Source organism: Rhopalosiphum padi, unplaced genomic scaffold (genome assembly GCF_020882245.1).
Source record: "Rhopalosiphum padi isolate XX-2018 unplaced genomic scaffold, ASM2088224v1 scaffold1, whole genome shotgun sequence".
In the NCBI taxonomy this organism is placed as follows: Eukaryota; Metazoa; Arthropoda; class Insecta; order Hemiptera; family Aphididae; genus Rhopalosiphum; species Rhopalosiphum padi.
In genome coordinates, this window is record NW_026869996.1 from 927,498 (window position 1) to 934,544 (window position 7,047).

At 63.8% G+C, this 7,047-nt stretch overlaps 2 non-coding genes across 2 annotated transcripts in view; both read right to left on the minus strand.

Moving 5' to 3' along the window:
• LOC132931465 (large subunit ribosomal RNA) overlaps positions 1–425 on the minus strand; it is a 4,201-nt gene extending 3,776 nt beyond the window's left edge. The window contains exon 1 of the ribosomal RNA XR_009662643.1: positions 1–425. This exon is cut by the window's left edge and continues 3,776 nt beyond it. This is a non-coding gene — a ribosomal RNA (large subunit ribosomal RNA).
• A 371-nt stretch (positions 426–796) lies between these two features.
• Positions 797–954, minus strand: LOC132931474 (5.8S ribosomal RNA). The gene has a single exon (XR_009662651.1). It is a non-coding gene; the product is annotated as a 5.8S ribosomal RNA (ribosomal RNA).
• Positions 955–7,047: the final 6,093 nt, after the last annotated feature.

Sequence of the window (7,047 nt, forward strand, 5' to 3'; positions counted from 1 at the left end):
CTTATGAACTCTCTCTTCAAAGTTCTTTTCAACTTTCCCTCACGGTACTTGTCCACTATCGGTCTCGTGGCCGTATTTAGCCTTAGATGGAGTTTACCACCCGCTTCGGGCTGCACTCTCAAGCAACCCGACTCGAAGGCGCGGTCCGATCCCGGAACGCTGTGACGGCCTCTACTGGCCTGGCACCATCTGCGGGCCATGGCCCCGTTCAAGGGAGACTTGGACCGTCACGTGCGCCCCGGCAACGAGGCCGGCCCGTACGCCACAACTCCCATACGTGCCGCGACACAAAAGTGCGCGGCGGGATTCGGCGATGGGCTTTTCCCTGTTCGCTCGCCGCTACTGGGGGAATCACGGTTGTTTTCTTTTCCTCCGCTTATTAATATGCTTAAATCCGGCGGGTAGTCCCGCCTGATCTGAGGTCGGAACGTATCGGTGTGTTTGTGTTTTTTTTCTTAACACGGCAGCCTGCGGTCCGCGCTCCGTCCGTACGGCGACCGTCCGCGTCCGCTTCTCGGAAGCCGGAGAGGTGTCTCTAGGACTCTCAGCCGACCCGGCCGCGCTCTCGCGCGGCGGGCGGACGGGGACGTGCCGTTTTACGGCGCGAGAACCCGTGACTGTTTGCCGTCACAACTTGGGCGGACGACCGGAGGCGGGCGCCGTCGCCGTCGCCGCGAGGCAGACGGCGGGGCGTCGTTCCCCGGTCGAACCGCCAATCTCGCGCAGCCGGAGCGGCCGACGGTCTCCCGTCGGACGCCTGCCGGCGGCGCATCGGTCTGGCCGAGTATCCGGTATACGACCCTCAGACAGGCGTGGCCCGGGACCCGCGGGTCACCGAGGCCGCAATGTGCGTTCGACTGGTCGATGTTCGTATAACCTGCGGATTACACGACGACGCGCAGATAGCTGCGGTCTTCATCGATCCACGAGCCAAGTGATCCGCCGTTCGGGGTCGGGTGTTTTTTTTTTTGTTTGTCGACGAAATTTCTGCGCCACGCGTGCGCGCGGCGCAAGGTCTTTCGACGGTAACCATCTTTCGGTCGACGCTTGGTCGGGGGTCGCGGCGCGCGGGCGGTCGGCGAGCTAGTCGCGAGCGCACGCGGCCACGGGGTCGGATTAGGCGCGCGCGAGACCGGCGTGGGACGCCGGTGCCGCGGGCCCGTCTCTAATGATCCTTCCGCAGGTTCACCTACGGAAACCTTGTTACGACTTTTACTTCCTCTAAACGGCCGAGTTCGGTCATCTTCCCGGTCGCGCGACGACCCAGCCCCCGAGGGGGCCGAATAACGCGCGTCCAGTCCGAAGACCTCACTGCGGTCGTTCAATCGGTAGTAGCGACGGGCGGTGTGTACAAAGGGCAGGGACGTAATCAACGCGAGCTGATGACTCGCGCTTACTGGGAATTCCTCGTTCACGTGGAAAAATTGCAAGCCACGATCCCTAAGCACGAAGGAGGTTCAGCGGGTTACCCGGAAGCCTGTCGGCCCAGGAATGTTAACACACGCTGATTCCTTCAGTGTAGCGCGCGTGCGGCCCAGAACATCTAAGGGCATCACAGACCTGTTATCGCTCAGTCTCGTGCGGCTATTTTCGTCCGCCGCCTGTCCCTCTAAGAAGAGTTTAAGCTCCTGGGAGCCGGCGGTAGCCCTAGTAACGTATCGTGATCCGCCGGCGACGGCCGCGAACACGGCGCGCTTCACCGCGGAGCCCGACGCACGACTGACGCGCGCCGACCAGAGGTTGCCCCCCGGCCGACACACGCCCGCCGCACGCAGGGACGCGGATGGCGCGGCCGCGCCCGACGACCGCCGTGGACGACGGGCGAACGCGTTCGGGGATACCGGGCCGAGCCGACGGAGACGCGAACACGGACGGCCGAAACCGCCCGCGCCGCGCCCACCGCCGACCCGGGTTTACCCGCCTAGTTAGCAGGACAGAGTCTCGTTCGTTATCGGAATTAACCAGACAGATCGCTCCACCAACTAAGAACGGCCATGCACCACCACCCACCGAATCAAGAAAGAGCTCTCAATCTGTCAATCTTTCCGGTGTCCGGGCCTGGTGAGGTTTCCCGTGTTGAGTCAAATTAAGCCGCAGGCTCCACTCCTGGTGGTGCCCTTCCGTCAATTCCTTTAAGTTTCAACTTTGCAATCATACTTCCCCCGGAACCGAAAAGCTTCGGTTTCCCGGAAGCTGCCCGCCGGGTCGTTAATGAAACGCCGGCGGATCGCTAGCTGGCATCGTTTACAGTTAGAACTAGGGCGGTATCTGATCGCCTTCGAACCTCTAACTTTCGTTCTTGATCATACGAGAACGTACTTGGCAAATGCTTTCGCGTCAGTTCGTCTCGAGACGATCCAAGAATTTCACCTCTAACGTCTCGGTACGAATGCCCCCGCCCGTCTCTGTTGATCATTACCTCCGGTCCCGAAAACCGGCCCGGCGGGACGCGCGGGCGACTGGCGCCCGCGGCCCGGCGGCCCGCGCACGGAAACGCCCCGGAGGGCGATTTCGCGCGCCCGCGAAGGGCGGAGATGCGCGGGACCGAGGTCTTGTTCCATTATTCCATGCGACCAGTATTCAGGGCATTTTGACGAGACGGCCGTGAAGCCGCCCCGCCAGATTTGAGCCTGCTTTGAGCACTCTAATTTGTTCAAAGTAAACGTGTCGGCCCGCCGACGGCACTCGGTGAAGAGCACCGCGCAGCAAGATTGGAGTAGGCGGCCGCCGTCGTCGAACCCCGACGGCCAAGCGACGCGTGGCCGCGTGGCGCGCCGGAAGCACGAGACACGTGTCCGCCTGCCGACAATACGTCCGGCCGACGTGCCGGTAACTAACACCCCGAGACGGCTGACGAGCGCGACGACGGCCGCGCCGACGGGACACGTGGTCCCGCGACACGACCGGCCGCGACACGCCGGACCGCCAGGGTGGTCCGGCACCGCCCAGACACAGATCCGACTACGAGCTTTTTAACCGCAACAACTTTAATATACGCTATTGGAGCTGGAATTACCGCGGCTGCTGGCACCAGACTTGCCCTCCAATTGATCCTCGTTTAAAGGTTTTAAAGTGTTCTCATTCCGATTACGGGGCCTCGGATGAGTCCCGTATCGTTATTTTTCGTCACTACCTCCCCGTTCCGGGAGTGGGTAATTTGCGCGCCTGCTGCCTTCCTTGGATGTGGTAGCCGTTTCTCAGGCTCCCTCTCCGGAATCGAACCCTGATTCCCCGTTACCCGTTACCACCACGGTAGGCATGGAACCTACCGTCGACAGTTGATAAGGCAGACATTTGAAAGATGCGTCGCCGGTACGGAGACCGTGCGATCAGCTCGAAGTTATTCAGAGTCACCAGGTCTTTGCGCGGGCCGCGATCGGGACGCGCACGAAGCGCGCCGCGACGGGCCGGTTTTGATCTAATAAAAGCGTTCCTCCCGCACGCGACACCCGAGGGCGCCGCGACGGTCGGAACTCTGTCGGCATGTATTAGCTCTAGAATTACCACAGTTATCCAAGTAACTTGGGTACGATCTAAGGAACCACAACTGATTTAATGAGCCTTTCGCGGTTTCACCTTAATGCGGCTTGCACTGAGACATGCATGGCTTAATCTTTGAGACAAGCATATGACTACTGGCAGGATCAACCAGGGATCTCGGTTTTACAACAACTGCGCCCCGTGTGACGCGCGCGCTGACGCACGACGCGACACCCGGGACGCGTGCTTCCGAGCGCCGGTCCGCCCGGGGGCGGGCCGACGCCGAGGGCGGTCGCACGACAGCGAGACCGCTGGGGTCCCGGCGTGCGACCGACCGCGGTTCGTGTGAGAATACGAGGGCCCGACGGGAGCGCTGTGGACACGCGCGGGCACCCGACCCGACCGCAATCGCCGCGGCCGTGATGGCGTTGGCTAGAGCGGCCGACTTGTGGCGGGCGCCACACGCGATACGCACCCGTCGCAACGTAACTCGCGTTGACGAGAGTTGAGGGAGACCGGCGGACCGCCGTCCTGTGCGGACGGCACCCGCCGGAATCGCCTCTCTCGCCCGTTTTGTAAAGGTCCCCAGCCGAGATCGTGGGGGAAGCCGGGACGCGACGCGAAGTCCGTCGTCCCGGGGCTTCGCCCCGGCGACCGCCGGGCACGGCGACGATGGCCGGCCGCGGCGGGAATGTTCTGGCGTCGAGAGTTCGTATCTTGCGAAACGGTAACGGGAGTCGTCATCGGTTGAGCGATGTGTGTCGCGCTGCCGACCCACCGGTAGGAGGGCCCGCAGCGCCAGTCGAGGTTTGCCACTCGGCGTGCGAGATGGGTCGGTCGCCGAAACGTGGACGGATACCAACTCGGCGCCGATGCCGGGCACGCCCTCGCCAAGAACTGGCGGGGCGAGAACGGCACGGCTGAGTTGGACGCGTCGGCTTCGGCGTCGCCCGTGGCTTTGCTGTCGTGTACCGTGATCGGTGATCCGACGGCCGGCTGATCGCCGACCGACCGACCGGCCGCTCACAAATATACAAAAACTCGGGTCCAACCGTCCGCCATGCAAAACCGCACGTGCGTAGCGGTCATCGCGCCGACACGCGGTCCACGCGTCCATGACGGTGCGTAGCGGTGTTCCGGGTACTCGTGTCGACGCGCGTAGCGGCGTGCCGAGGTCGGACCGTAAACTGAAAAAATGTCGAAAACCCTACGACCGATATCACTTTCGGATAGGTTTAGACGATTCCGACGAGAATACCTCTGAGGTTCGTCGACGTAAAAACAACCGGTAACGAGTTATTCCGCTGGCAACGAAAAGAAGTTAAAAAATTCGATTTCGACGTCGGCCGAACTCGAAACGCCCGGGATGCCGGTACGTGACCTACCCCGACACCGCGGACTAACGCGTTACTCGATCCTAGAAAATTTTTTTTTTCCAAATCTAAACCCGTCGCGACGGCCGTACCCGCCGCGGCACCGGTACGGACGACGACCGCCGTGCCCGGACCGCGGAGGTCGGACTCGGGGAAAAAAAAAAATTTTCAATCTCGACGCGACCGCCGTGACCGACGCGTACGACGCGTACCCGGACCGTAGGTCAGCGTCCGGAGAGCCGCGGGAAAAAAAAAATTTCGACACGGCAGAGGTGCCGCGCTCCGCCGGCGACGCGATACGGGCACAGGGCAAGCGCCACGGTCGGTCCGCGGTCTCCGGGTGACTTACGGGGAAAATGAAATTTCACCGCCTACGCCCCCGTGCGCCGAGGGTTACCGGGGACCGGACGACCGCTCCGCCGGGGCCGCGGTCGGGGTCCCGGGGAAAAAAAAAATAATTTTTAAACTCGACGCGACCGCCGCGACCGACGCGTACGACGCGTGCCTACACCGACCGTGGGCGCCCGGATCGCCGGAGGAGGAAAAAAATTTTCGACCCGGCCGAGGGGCAGCGCTCCGCGGGCGACCGCCGGGGTACCGGGCGACCCGCGGAGGAAAATCAGATTTCGCCGTCAGCGTGCCGTGCCCGACGGGGAACCGGCGAACCGACGACCGCACCGCCGGGTCGGAGAAAAAAAAAAAAAATTATTTTTCATCCCGAGTCCGCGCGGTCGACCGACGCGAACGACGCGTGCCGCGACCCACGGCGGGCGTCCGGAGCGCAGGTGGAGAAAAAAAATTTTTTCGGCCCGTCCGGGCGACGACGGCACGGCGCTCGCCGGTCGCGGTTCCCGCGGGAAACTTCGCCGGGGACGACGTCTCACGGTCCCCGCGGCTGACCCCGGCGCCGGCGAACCCAACACCCGGCGGACCTTAGCGGTCCTAAGAGCGCGCCCCGTAGACGTGGTGCGTAGCGGTACGCACCAAATACTCACGCCGTGCGTAGTGGTGCCGCAACTCCCTCACTGTCCTTATCCTTTTCCCGGGCACGGGCGACCCCGAGTACCGGGACCCCTCGGGAGCCGGCCGACGCGTACGGTCCGCGGTCCCCGGGCCCGCTACCCGGCGGGATCCGATTCCGCCGCCTACGCCCCCCGTGCGCCGAGTGTTACCGGGGACCGGACGACCGCTCCGCCGGGGCCGCGGTCGGGGTCCCGGGGAAAAAAAAAAATAATTTTTAAACTCGACGCGACCGCCGCGACCGACGCGTACGACGCGTGCCTACACCGACCGTGGGCGCCCGGATCGCCGGAGGAGGAAAAAAATTTTCGACCCGGCCGAGGGGCAGCGCTCCGCGGGCGACCGCCGGGGTACCGGGCGACCCGCGGAGAAAATCAGATTTCGCCGTCAGCGTGCCGTGCCCGACGGGGAACCGGCGAACCGACGACCGCACCGCCGGGTCGGAGAAAAAAAAAAAAAAATTATTTTTCATCCCGAGTCCGCGCGGTCGACCGACGCGAACGACGCGTGCCGCGACCCACGGCGGGCGTCCGGAGCGCAGGTGGAGAAAAAAAATTTTTCGGCCCGTCCGGGCGACGACGGCACGGCGCTCGCCGGTCGCGGTTCCCGCGGGAAACTTCGCCGGGGACGACGTCTCACGGTCCCCGCGGCTGACCCGGCGCCGGCGAACCCAACACCCGGCGGACCTTAGCGGTCCTAAGAGCGCGCCCCGTAGACGTGGTGCGTAGCGGTACGCACCAAATACTCACGCCGTGCGTAGTGGTGCCCGCAACTCCCTCACTGTCCTTATCCTTTTCCCGGGCACGGGCGACCCCGAGTACCGGGACCCCTCGGGAGCCGGCCGACGCGTACGGTCCGCGGTCCCCGGGCCCGCTACCCGGCGGGATCCGATTCCGCCGCCTACGCCCCCGTGCGCCGAGTGTTACCGGGGACCGGACGACCGCTCCGCCGGGGCCGCGGTCGGGGTCCCGGGGAAAAAAAAAATAATTTTTAAACTCGACGCGACCGCCGCGACCGACGCGTACGACGCGTGCCTACACCGACCGTGGGCGCCCGGATCGCCGGAGGAGGAAAAAAATTTTCGACCCGGCCGAGGGGCAGCGCTCCGCGGGCGACCGCCGGGGTACCGGGCGACCCGCGGAGAAAATCAGATTTCGCCGTCAGCGTGCCGTGC